This window comes from Lygodium microphyllum, chromosome 3 (genome assembly GCF_053477565.2).
Source record: "Lygodium microphyllum isolate KBCC chromosome 3, Lygodium_microphyllum_v1.1.10, whole genome shotgun sequence".
Lineage (NCBI taxonomy): Eukaryota > Viridiplantae > Streptophyta > Polypodiopsida > Schizaeales > Lygodiaceae > Lygodium > Lygodium microphyllum.
Window position 1 is genome coordinate 54,208,035 of NC_141137.1, and position 13,304 is coordinate 54,221,338.

The following is a 13,304-nucleotide window of genomic DNA, read 5'->3' on the forward strand; positions in this document are numbered from 1 at the left end:
TTGCAATCTATAAGCAATCTCATACCAAGTGTACCAGAACTAAACACGCATCCTTTTTTTGTGACTCCACAATAATAACTGCAATCTATAATCTATAGGCATATGCATTTTGTGTTCGCAACCTAGAAAACACCTGAAACCTTATAGATTTTAAATCTGTAACATGTGCACCTATAAACAACTAACATAACTAAAACTATAGTGTGCCCAAAAATTATTGTCAGGACCACTTGCAAGTCTAAAACGAAGGCCAAAATGACTTGAGATGCCAAAATTCATAGTGAGGCAGTCCTAAAGGGCTAATCTCTAGTATATACACTATTCTTCCTACTCATCAAGTTTAATTGCAATCTAAGACTATAGTTGCCATCATGAGGAGCCTCCTATGGATATAACCTAAGGGAAATCAAGCAAGGTGGAAGAGCTTCTTATCAATTACTTAATTGCTTGATTTTTTGCTTCGACACCTTCACCTCAACCTTCAATCAAGCTCCACACAGTTATGGGATGGCTCTAATATCATGAAAATGGACAAGAGGGGGAGAGAGGTGAAGCACCCAAGAGCACACATGCATAAAAGCAATGGAGGGTTGAGAACATAGAGAAATAGGGCTGAAATCTTCTTCTTCTTCTACATAAAAGAACTAAGTTTAGAAAAATGTAAAATGCTAATATTAAAGTGCCACAATGTATGTATATGTGGTCACGAGGTGTAAACTCGCTAGAAAGGAAGAGGTGGCACAATGAATGTGCCATAATCAAGGATGGACTACATGGGCGTAGTCCAGTTGTAGAATCATTAGTCTATCCTTATGTCCGTCACCTAGCACGCTAGTGAATAATATCATTCCACATAGATGCCAGCTCATGTAGAGTTCGATATCTCAACATTCATGCTATTGAAAACACTCATAATCTCCTTTGCCATTGCCCATCCACTAGAGATTTTCTAGATAGGATTCCTTAGTAATTCAGTGCTAGATTACTTGCACAACGATCTGGAAATTCATCTAGCTGTATATAGGTTTTCAGCTGTAACGTGTCTGCTCATCCACTTGTGGGACACGTCTTAGCAGCCCATCGGGAAGAGAGTCTAGAAAGTGCCGCCTGGCACTCGCAAGGAATGTCACAGGGATTGCAATCTAGGTCTTCCCGAGTCTGCCCCGAGCGGAAGTGTCCGACCGTTCCCACTTAGGACCAACCTGAAGTCAGGGTTTCTTTCATATAATCAAAGTCTCTAGGAAGTAGCTAGCGTCGAGCTCGAGATGACCCACTTTGAGTAGGAACAATAGAGTCGAAGCGGATTTATGCTGCACTTGGTTCATGGAGAATGGAAAACGAGAGGGATGCGAAGCTCGACCTCTTTGCCCATAAGGCATAGTCCCATTCCGCTCCCCTAAAACAACATAAATCAGGATTCTAACTCTACTGACTCTAGGGTCTTCATAGTATCGTTTTCACTTCTTTTGAGAAAAGTTCCCAGCTAACCGGGACCACCCTTCCATAGGACAGACCCAAGTCACGTCCACTGCACTTTCCTCGATTTTCTTAGTTATCTAATTACCTACCACATTATGTTTGACTTGCAAAATCAGCTTCCTTAATTAATCAATTCAAACACAGGTTCCTTCACGTAACTTAGACACAGACACAAAAACAGTGTCAAGCAAGTTCCTTTTTCAAAAATATGATCTTTATTTATCATAGTCTCGAAATACATCAAGTATCATGCCCGAAGGCTATCCCAGCAATCAATAGGATTGTTGCTCCAAGTTTCACCCGTAGACTAGTACACGGGCCTCGAGATCCTATCTCAAGTCATGTTGACTCTTATGGAGGATCCGGAGGCAAGGAATTTGCAGCCAGAGCCTCCCCTGGAACCCAAGCGTCCTTCTGCTCCAAGCAGCACCCACGGAGAGACCTCTCGTGGCGGGTTTGGTCCATATACCCGGCGCGGCTAACAACCCCCTTGGATAGGGCTAGGCAGACAGTCGGAGGTAACTGAAACTACCTCTCCCTCCAAGCTTTTAACTTGAAGCATTAAGTGTTTTGCCTTGAGTTAGTTCCTTGAGCAAAGAATTTCAAACAATGTACCTAAGTGTACAATCACGATCATCTCAAAGGTCATTTGTACGACCAACTGCTAATGTGTGATTCCTTCTTCCTGAATGCTCCCAACATTCGATCCTAGGTCATTCGCGACTTGGAAAAATTCCAGGGGCTTGGCAAGCTAGGTTGCTTGTTTCCCCGTTTCCTTTGGGTTAGGGTTTGTACCCTACCGATCCTAATTATCCTTACCTTAGGTCCCCTTGCAAGATAGATCATGGACAACTCCGTTGTCCTTGGTTGGTCAACTTGCTGGTTATCTCCTAGATCCCTTGAAGTACCTATGTACCTTTATCTTTGATCTTTAATTGATCAAGATTTTCTATCCCCTTGACCATGGTTGGTCAAGATGGTTGTGTTTAGAACAGTCCTACTTCGCCTTAAGTATAATCTTCTTAAGCCCTCTTAATAATACTCACAGGCGCTTAAGCTTTTACCTATCCCTCTTGAAGTCACCAAGGACTCTGTCATGGGATTCATGGATCTCAGTCCCATTTGGTAAATTACAAACAACGTTGAATTTTCCCAACAACTTTAAGGCACGCAACGTAATGCCATGCCTTCATTTCAACACTTACAATTTTGATATAATCCATGCATTATTTTATGCCACACATACGAATGTACTATCTATGCATGCAATCTTAACATTATCCTCTATGTAATTATTTACACGATCTATAACCTTCTTGAATGATCTAACTTTATGTGATCATTGTATGAGTCTAACTGCACTTTAATCTTTTTTGCAGTTTATTACATGTACTTTAGAATCCATCTTGCGATATGGACATGCACTTTGTTTCATTCAATGTCCTCTAAAATACATTTTAAGCAAGAACTTGTGCAAGGAACAATGCACTTTATGCATGAATTCTTGCAATACATTTTTGGTCATTTATGATGCAATTATCTAATCAATTTCACCTATTATGATGCCATCTTACAATGAAAATTATCTTGCTCATTACATACATCATGACTAAGTTCATACCTAACACACAATTAATGTGATGCATGTGAATATGATTTTTTGCCATAATAATTATAACCTATGATTTAATAATAGAGCAACCTGGGTTTGGAGTGATGCCTGGATTCCAGTGGTATTGATGCATGATGAACCATTTGCGGTTGTGGTGCCACCTTGTTTCGATCCTCCATCCACGCTTGCAGGGTTTTTGGCCATCTTTGTGGAACTACACTTCGGGGCCATTCTCAAAGACGTGTGCACAAGTGATAGAATTCTCGCACTCTCCTATGCAAGATTCACGTTGCCTCTCCTTGAGTGGAGAAAAGATAACAAAGGGGGAGGGGCGTATTTTCAGGAATTATTATTATTATTCTTCTTCTTCTTCTCTTCTTCTCTTCTTCTCCTCTCTCTCTCTCTCTCTTCTTCTTCTTCTTCTTCTTCTTCTCTCTCTCCCTCTTCTTCTTCTTCTTCTTCTTCTTCTTCTTCTCCTCTCTCTCTCTTCTCTTCCTCTCCTTCTCTCTCTCCCTCTTCTTCTTCTTCTTCTTCTTCTTCTTCTTCTTCTTCTCTCTCTCTCTCTCTTCTCTTCCTCTCCTTCTCTCTCTCCCTCTTCTTCTTCTTCTTCTTCTTCTTCTTCTTCTTCTTCTTCTTCTTCTTCTCCCTCTTCTTCTTCTTCTTGTCTCTTCTTCTTCTTCTCCTTCTCTCACTCCCTCCTCCTCCTCCTCCTCTTCTTCTTCTTCTCTTCTTCTCTTCTTCTCCTTCTCTCTCTCCCTCTTCTTCTTCTTTTCTTCTTCTTCTTCTCTCTTCTTCTTCTTCTCCTTCTCTCTCTCCCTCCTCCTCCTCCTCTTCTTCTTCTTCTTCTTCTTCTCTCTCTCCCTCTTCTTCTTCTTTTCTTCTTCTTCTTCTTCTTCTTCTTCTTCTTCTCCTCTCCTCTCCTCTCCTCTCTCTCTCTCTCTCTCTCTCTCTCTCTCTCTCTCTCTCTCTCTCTCTCTCTCTCTCTCTCTCTCTCTCTCTCTCTCTCTCTCTCTCTCTATGATCATGTGGGGAGGGGGGGTTTTCTGATCACGGCCAGGGGGGGCATTGCTAACGATGGCCATAGGATGGGCGTTGCCTGGCGACATGGAGGGGGGGCTGCTGAAGCGACAAGGGAGGGGGCTGCCTCCCCTTATATGGTGGGGGGAGGTGGTAAGGGGGGGAAAGATAGTCATTAACGGCCGCCACCCCCTTCCACCTGGGGTGCTACATGCCCCCCCTTTCACTTCCTTTACTCCCTCTCTCTCTCTCTCCCTGCCATGCAATCGGCAGGGGGAGAGAGGGAGAGAGTTTAAAAAATTTTGTATTTAATTTAAAAAAATTTAAGGGGGGGTTCTCATGGGGGGAGGCACGAGGGGCACAGGGGATATTACATCCTCTCCCCCTTAGAGAAATCGAGATGTCCTCATCTCGAGAAGACCTGGGGTATTGTTGGTTGAGAGTATTTTCATCCATCCAAGTGGCATCCTCTTCTGGATAATCCTTCCATTGGATGAGCTATTCTCTCAAGGTCCTTGATCTCAAATGCCTCTCCCTAACATCTAGGATTCTATCAGGCTGTAGCTCAAGGACTCCTTGGCTAGGCATTACAAATTGATGATCATCAAGTACATGATTCGGATTAAGTAGATACTTTTTTAATAGGCTAACGTGGAATACATTATGAATCTTTAGAGTTGTGGGCAGCTATAGTCTGTAAGCATTAGGCCCTAGGCACTTGGTGATCTTATAAGGCCCACAATACCTTGGACTTAGCTTCTTGTACTCTCCCAAGGACAGTGAACTCTTTTTAGGGTGTACACGGATGAAGACCATATCACCTTCAACGAAGGATCTGTCTTGCTGTTTCAAGTCAACATAAGCCTTCTGTCTATCCTTGACAGCTTGAATGTCTTGTCTTATTGATTTGATTTGATCATCCATGTCTTCCAGCATTTTCCTTGAAGCTTCTACCCTCAAATTTGGATCTAAGAAGTTCAAAGGGATACGACAATCATGCCCATACAATGCTTGAAAAGGGGTCATCTGAATACTCTATTGGTAAGAAGCATTGTAGGTAAACTCAACCAGGGGTAAGTATTGAATCCAATTTTTGGGTTTGTGACTGCAATATGCCCTAAGCATATCTTCATTGACTTGATTGGCTTGCTCTGTTTGACCATCAGTTTGGGGATGGTAAGCTGTACTAAAACAGAGTTGAGTTCCAATAGCCTCAAAGATAGCCCTCCAGAAGTGTGATGTGAAAAGAGAGTCACGATCACTAATGATTCTTCTGGGTAAACCATGAAGTTTGAATATTTTCTTGATCAATAATATTGCGATGTCTGAAGCTTTATAGTTCGTCTTGACAGGGATGAGATGTGCGACCTTGGTGAGCATATCTACTACAACCATAATAGAGTTATATCCTCCGTGAACTTGGGGTAAGTCAACAATGAAGTCCATACTAATGAATTCCCATTTCATTTGGGGAATGTCAAGTGGTTGCAATTTCCTAGGCATTTTAACATATTCTTCCTTAATGCGTTGACAAGACAAACATTCCGTGACATATTTGAGTACATCTTCCTTGAGCCTTTCCCAATAATAGCTCTTTCTGACTGCATTAAGGGTCTTGGCATAACCAGGATGTCCTGAGAAAGGGGAGTCATGGGCTTCCCAAATTATCTTCTGCTTGAGAGTTTGGCTTGCGGGGATACATAATCTAGTCCTAAAGTAGAAAAGTCCATTATTGATGGAGAATTCTTGGTACTTCGTCTTTAGCTTCGGGTCCTAATCCTTGATGGGGATCTCCCTTAGCATTTTCCGATAGACTGAGTCATGATATGCGCCTTCTTTTGCTAGCTCAAGAATCGAGTTTTTTGGCATTGATATCTTGGTGGCTAGAGATCTTGCTGTTGATGGATCTTGCAAAATGAGGAAATTTAGAAATGCCTTGTGACTGAGTGCATTGGCAACTACATTCTCTTTTCCAAAGACTATATTTGATTTCAAAATCATATTCTTCCAGCACTTCGATCCATCAACGTTGCCTCATATTGAGCTCATTCTGAGTGAAAATCCATTTAAGACTCTTGTGGTCCGTTACTAAGGAAAATTTGTTACGTAGCAAGTAATATCTCCAAAGTTTGAGAGTATGGATGACAGCCAACAGCTCTAGATCGTGGGTAGTATAATTCCTTTCATGGCTCTTCAATTTTCTTGATGAATATGCTATGGGATGACCTTCTTGCATAAGTACACATCCTAAAGCAAGTGCGATAGCATCAATTACCACTTCAAACTCCTTACTAAGATCAGGAAGTTTCAGGATGGGTGCTGATACTAAGCTTTGCTTAAGTTTGTCAAAGCTGGTCTGTTCAGAGACAAGTGACCATAAAATTGCTACTTGCTTCTTTAGTAGATCAGTCTCAGAGGTGCTGCAATCAAAGCATAATCGTTGATGAAAATTCTGTACCACCCTGTCAATCGAAAAAAACTACGTATTTCTTTGACAGAAGTTGGTGTTGGCCATTCTAGAACGTCTTTGACCTTAGCTGGATCTACTGAAATTCCTTCTACTAATACAATGAATCGCAGTTATTCAATCTGTCGCTTGAAAAATGTACACTTCTTCTTCTTGGCATAAAGCTTGTGTACTCTCATTGTTTCAAGAACAACGCAAAGCTAGGGTTCATGATCTTTTTCCTATTTTGAGTAGACTAGGGTATCGTCGAAGAAGACGAGTACGAAGTCATCAAGATAGGGCCTAAAGATATCCTGCATTAATCTGTTGAAGGTAGCAGGAGCCTTCGTCAGCCTGAATGACATCACTAGGAATTAGAAGTGTCCATACCTTGTACTGAATGTAGTCTTTGGAATATCTTCTTCTTTGATCCTTATCTTGTAATATCCAGATCTGAGATCTATCTTTGAGAAGATCTTCGCTCCTTGAAGATGGTCAAGTAATTCATCTATTCTTGAAATGGGGTATTTATTTTTTATGGTTGCCTGATTCAACCCTCTGTAGTCAATGCATAGGCGAAGTGTTCCATCTTTCTTCTTCTAGAACAACACTGGAGCTCCCCATGGTGAACTGCTAGGTCGGATGTAGCCTTGATCTAACCGTTGCTTGAGTTGCTCTTTTAGTTGGATAGCTTCTGGGATGGACATCTTATATGGCCTTTTTGCGATTGGTGGAGTTCCTAGCACAAGTTTGATTTCGCGGTCGACCTCCCTTTGGGGAGGAAGTTCCGTCAGATCTTCAGGGAATATGTTTGCATATTCCTTTAACCATGAAGGTTCTTCTCCTTATTCTTGATTTTGATCTAGCTTATTCAGTTTAATCAAATAGATAGGTAGACCCTTTTGGACACCTTTTATTATCCGTGTTGCTTTTGCCAATTGTATTTTTGGCTTACCAGCCTCACCTTGAGTCGTGACTAGTTCCCCTTCGGAATTTTGGAAGGAGACTTGGCTCTTCCCACAGTGGATGTGGGCATAATTGGGTATTAGCCAATCCATTTCGAGTAAATATTTGTGGACACCTAGGTTCATTACCCTGAATCTCACAGAAGTTGGATTCCCACCCAGTAGGAGATTCACCTTAGCAGTTTGCCTAGTACAAGTAACCTCACGACCATTTGCTAATTCCACAAGTAAAGTAGGTGCATCTATTGTGGTTATTCCTAATATTTTTGCATAGATTGGTGAAATGAAGGAGTGTGTATTGCCATAGTGAATCAGGGTTTTGAAGCTTTTACCTTGATGTTCTGATGGCGATTCCATTGCAGCGAGCCCAGACACTTCAAGAGGTAGTGTCCCAAGCTTAGGAGAGGACATCGCCAAGGGCCATTCCAAGGAGCTGCCCATGGCCAAGGAGCCACCGTCATGGCCAGAGGGAGAACCTCCAGTGTTTCAAACAAGGAGCTGGGTGATGAAGAAGATCCATCCATGCATGCTGACATTGAGAGGGTAACGGTTCACGCTGCTCTTCACAAGAAGACTCCAAATCGCCAATTCTCGGTGATCCAAACTCCATCAGATTACGAAGGTAAAAGCTTCAAAACCCTAATTGATTGTGGTAGCACACATTCCTTCATTTCACCGAGCTGTGCAAAAAGGCTAGGGATAGCCACAATAGACGCACCTACTTTACTTGTGGAATTGGCAAATGGTCATGAGGTCTCTTGTACTAGGCAAACTGCTAAGGTGAAATTCTTACTGGGTGGGAAGCCAACTTCTGTGAGATTCAGGGTAATGAACCTAGGTGTCCACAAATGTTTACTCGGAATGGATTGGCTAATACCCAATGATGCCCACATCCACTGTGGAAAGGGCCAAGTCTCCTTCCGAAATTCTGAAGGGGAACTAGTCACGACTCAAGGTGAGGCTGGTAAGCCAAAAATACAGTTGGCAAAGGCAACATAGATAATAAAAGGTGTTCAAAAGAGTCTACCTATCTATCTGATTAAACTGAATAAGCTAGATCAGAATCAAGAATCTGGGGAAGAACCTTCATGGTTAAAGGAATACAGAGACGTATTCCTTGAAGATCTGACGGAACTTCCTCCCCAAAGAGAAGTAGACCACAAAATCAAACTTGTGCCAGGAGCTGCACCGACCGCAAAGAGGCCATATAAGATGTCCATCCCGAAAGCTATCGAACTGAAATAGAAACTCAAGCAACTGTTAAGGCTACATCCACCCTAGCAGTTCACCATTGGGAGCTCCAGTGTTGTTCCAAAAGAAGAAAGATGGAACGCTTCGCCTATGCATTGACTACAGAGGGTTGAATCAGGCAACCATCAAAAATAAATAACCCATTCCAAGAATAGATGAGTTACTTGGCCGTCTTCAAGGGGCGAAGATCTTCTCAAAGATAGATCTTAGATCTAGATATTATCAGATAAGGATCAAAGAAGAAGATATTCCGAAGACTGCATTCAGTACAAGGTATGGACACTTCGAATTCCTAATGATGTCATTCGGGCTGACGAATGCTCCTACTACCTTCAACATGTTAATCCAGGATATCTTTAGGCCCTATCTTGATGACTTCCTACTCGTCTTTTTTGACAATACCCTAGTCTACCCAAAACAGGGAAAGGACCATGAACCCCAGCTTCGCATTGTTCTTGAAACAATGAGACCACAAAAGCTTTATGCCAAGAAGAAGAAGTGCGCATTTTTCAAGCGACAGATTGAATATTTGGGATTCATTGTATCAGCAGAAGGAATTTCAGTAGATCCAACTAAGGTCAAAGACATTCTGGAATGGCCAACACCAACTTCTGTCAAAGAAATACAAATTTTTCTTGGGTTGACAGGGTGGTACAGAATTCTCATCAAAGATTATGCTTTGATTGCAGCACCTCTGACTGATCTATCAAAGAAGCAAGTTGCAATTGTATGGTCACCTGCTGCTGAACAAACTAGCTTTGACAAGCTAAAGCAAAGCTTAGTATCAGCACCCATCATGAAACTTCCTGACCTTAGTAAGGAGTTTGAAGTTGTAACTCATGCTAGCTCACTTTCTTTAGGATGTATACTTATGCAAGAAGGTCATCCTATAGCATATTCTTCAAGGAAATTGAAGAGCCATGAAAGAAATTATGCTACCCATGACCTGGAGTTGTTGGCTGTCATCCATGCTCTCAAACTTTGGAGACATTACTTGCTAGGTAACAAATTTTCCTTAGTAACGGACCACAAGAGTCTTAAATGGATTTTCACTCAGAATGAGCTCAATATGAGGCAACGTTGATGGATCGAAGTGCTGGAAGAATATGATTTTGAAATCAAATATAGGCCTGGAAAAGAGAATGTAGTTGCCGATGAACTTAGTCGCAAGGCATTTCTAAATTCTCTCATTTTGCAAGATCCATCGACAGCAATATCTCTAGCCACAAAGGTATCAATGACAAAAAACTCGATTCTTGAGCTAGCAAAAGAAGGGGCATATCATGACCCAGTCTATTAAAAAATGCTAAGGGATATCCCCATCAAGGACGCAATAATGCCCTAGTCGTATCGCGCACATTGGTTAAATATATATTGTGATGCTCACGTGCATTGGAAAGTTTGCATTGGGTAACTTACGTTGGCAAGAATTGAGTTATGTTGTATATAATGTCTTTGTGCAATAAAAGAATCCCTTGTGATGACCGTAAACAGGTTGATTCGTAGGAGGATGTTTAACTAAATAGGTAGTTTTGGTATGGAGAGGAATAAAAGGGTTATATTTTCGCATAAGCAACTGCATTCTATTTCGCGTGACTTGCATGGGAAAGGAAAAGATTATGTTTTTATTTCAATATCATTGTAACTATACATAGCATAACCTGCATGCATAAGCAACTTGCATGCATAAATAAATGTATGAAAAGGAAAAGAATTATATTTCATTTGATGAAAAGCATATAGGATGCAATACGTATGAAGTGATAGTTACAACCAATATGAAAAGATAGGCGCTTGCAAAGTTAATCCAACGATCTCACACTTAGATCATTCTATGTTCGAGTAATGAGAGGGTACCAGGCCTTAGGATGCGAATACTAGTAATATCGACAAAGGGATGTAATTCCTCAAGATAGGCACTGCTACCTATCTCGTGCAACTAGTCTGCAAGGTCAGATGCTATTGCAACTAAATCATAAGATGCTACTACTACATCTTAGGCCAAGGGAGGCGAGACCTAATTACAAGCTAGATTCGTTAAGAAGTCAAGTTGTTGCCCTACTACAACTCTCTCTCTTGGGGACCGATTTGTCAAACTTAGGGAAATTGTGAATTGCCAAGAAGCAAATTGACCAATCAAGGATGCCGGGGTTATCCAATGTAACGTGCCCGCTTGTTCGCTTGTGGGACACGTCTTAGCAGCCCATCGGATCATTTGAGGAAAGTTCCTAGCTAACCGGGACCACTCTTCCGTAGGACGCCGGACCTAAGTCACGTCCACCGCACTTTCCTCAGTTTGCTTTAGTTATCTAATTACCTAACACATTACGTTTTGACATGCAAAATCAGCTTCCTTAATTAAACAAATTAATCGCGGGTTCCTTCACATAACTTAGGCACTGATACAAAAACAATGCCAAGCAAGTTCCTTTTTCTCCGATAACTGCTCTTTATTTATAAAAAATCCTGGAGTACATCCAATATCACACCTGAAGGCTATCCCAGCAATCTACAGGATTGCTGCTCAAAGTTCTATTCGTTGACTAGTACACGGGCCTCGAGATCCCATCCCGAGTCACCTTGGCCTCTTGTGCGGGATCGGGAGGCAAGGGATTTACAACCAGAGCCTCCCCTCGCACCCAAGCGTCCTCCCGCTCCAAGCAGCACCCATGGAGAGACCTCTCACAGTGGGTTAGGTCCATATACCCGGCGCGGCTAACAACCCCCTTGGATAGGGCTAGGCAGACAGGCGGAGGTAACTATTCCTGCCTCTCCCTCCAGGCTTTCAACCTGAAGCATTAAGTATTTCCCTTGAATTAGTTCCTTGAGCAAAGAGAACAAATAATGTACCTAAGTACAAGAACAAACATTTCGGAGGTCGTTTGTACGACCGACTATTAAGGTGTGACCCCTTTTTTCCCGGATGCTCCTAGCATCCGATCTTGGGTCTTTTCGCAACTTGGCGAGATCCCAATAATTTCAAACAAGATTACGCAATCAAATGGCCTTGGTAAGATAACTTATTTTTGACTTGCCCTTTCCCCTTGGGTTTTACCTTAGGGTATCTTAATCCCTAACTCAAGCATTAGCTGGTCAGTTAAGGCAACAGACATGCCTTATTCGCAACGCAACCAAGGTCTTTTAATCTCTAATTCCAACCAAGCTCAGTTAACACACATGGCAACACATGATTCTTCATTTAGACTTTCAAGATGCAGTCTAAATGCATGCAATCCTTCAAATTCTCTTAGTGCAGCTCCATGCAGGATTTCCGAATTAACCTTAACAATCATGTACATTGTGTGTTTAGTATAGTTGTACCTCCTAAATGACTTTTATCTCTCTTTATTCTTGGCAATGAGTACTAATTTCTAATGCACCGGATCACATGTGACTTGCGTATATGAAAGTCTAGGGTTTTGTCTAACGATGCAAGTGTATCTCATGAACAGAAATTAACATTTCATGTGTTTCTTTTAACCACGATCACGAAACGTGAATTCTAAATGACTATTCATGCACTGAACTGGTTAAAAAACTATCATTTTATGTGAAGTAAGGCGATAACCTTATCATTTTATGTGTGTAAAAGCTATCATTTCATGCATAAAATCTTATGAGAATTCCAAACTCTACCATTTCGCGCATGCAACTTAGTACTTAGAGTAAGCAGAACCCTAAGACTCGTTCTTGTTCCATGCACGTCACCAATCCTTCATCTCTTCCACGAGAAATAATACTTAATTAATTTTAAAGCTTAGAACCTGGGCTTGATTCATGTGTGCTGTGTTGGTTGCGCCGATCGCCTCTCCAACATTACCGGTAGCTTGGGCACCTACGCTTCCCGCGACTTTCTTCTTGGGAGCCATTCGCCTCGCGGAGATTGGGCAGTCCGGACCTTAACGGTTTCGGGTTGACAGGTTCAGTCGGAAAGATCACTGGATGGGGTCCTTCGCCGAGGGAGTGGTTTGGGTGACTTGTTGCAGTTACTTACCAACTCTCACTCCCTCTCCTTCTTTCTTTCTCTCTCTCTCTCTTCTTCTTCTTTTCTCTTATTCTCCTACTCTCTCTCTCTCTCTCTCCTTCTCTTCTTCTCCTTCTCTCTTATTCTCCTACTCTCTCTCTCTCTCCTTCTCCCTCTCCCACTTCTTTTCTCCTCCTTCCCACTTTTTCTCTTCTTCTTCTCTTCTTCTACTACTTCTCTCCTCTCTCCCTCTACCTCTTCTTCTTCTTCTTCTGCCTCTCTCCTTCCCCTTCTTCTTCTCCTCTCCTCTCTTCTACCCCTTTTTCTTTCTTTTCCTTCTACTTCTCTCTCTCCTTATCTTCTTCTCCTTCTACTTCTCTCCCCTTTTTCTCTTCTCTTGCTCACTCCTTCTTCTCTCCTTCTCCTTCTCCCCCTCTTCTACTCTTCACTCTCCCACCACTGCTTCCTTTCTCTCCTTCTCCTTCTCTCCCTCTTCTTCACTCTCCCACTCCTTTTCCTCTCTCCTTCTCCTTCTCTCCCTCTTCTTTTCTCTCCTCACTCCTTCTTCTC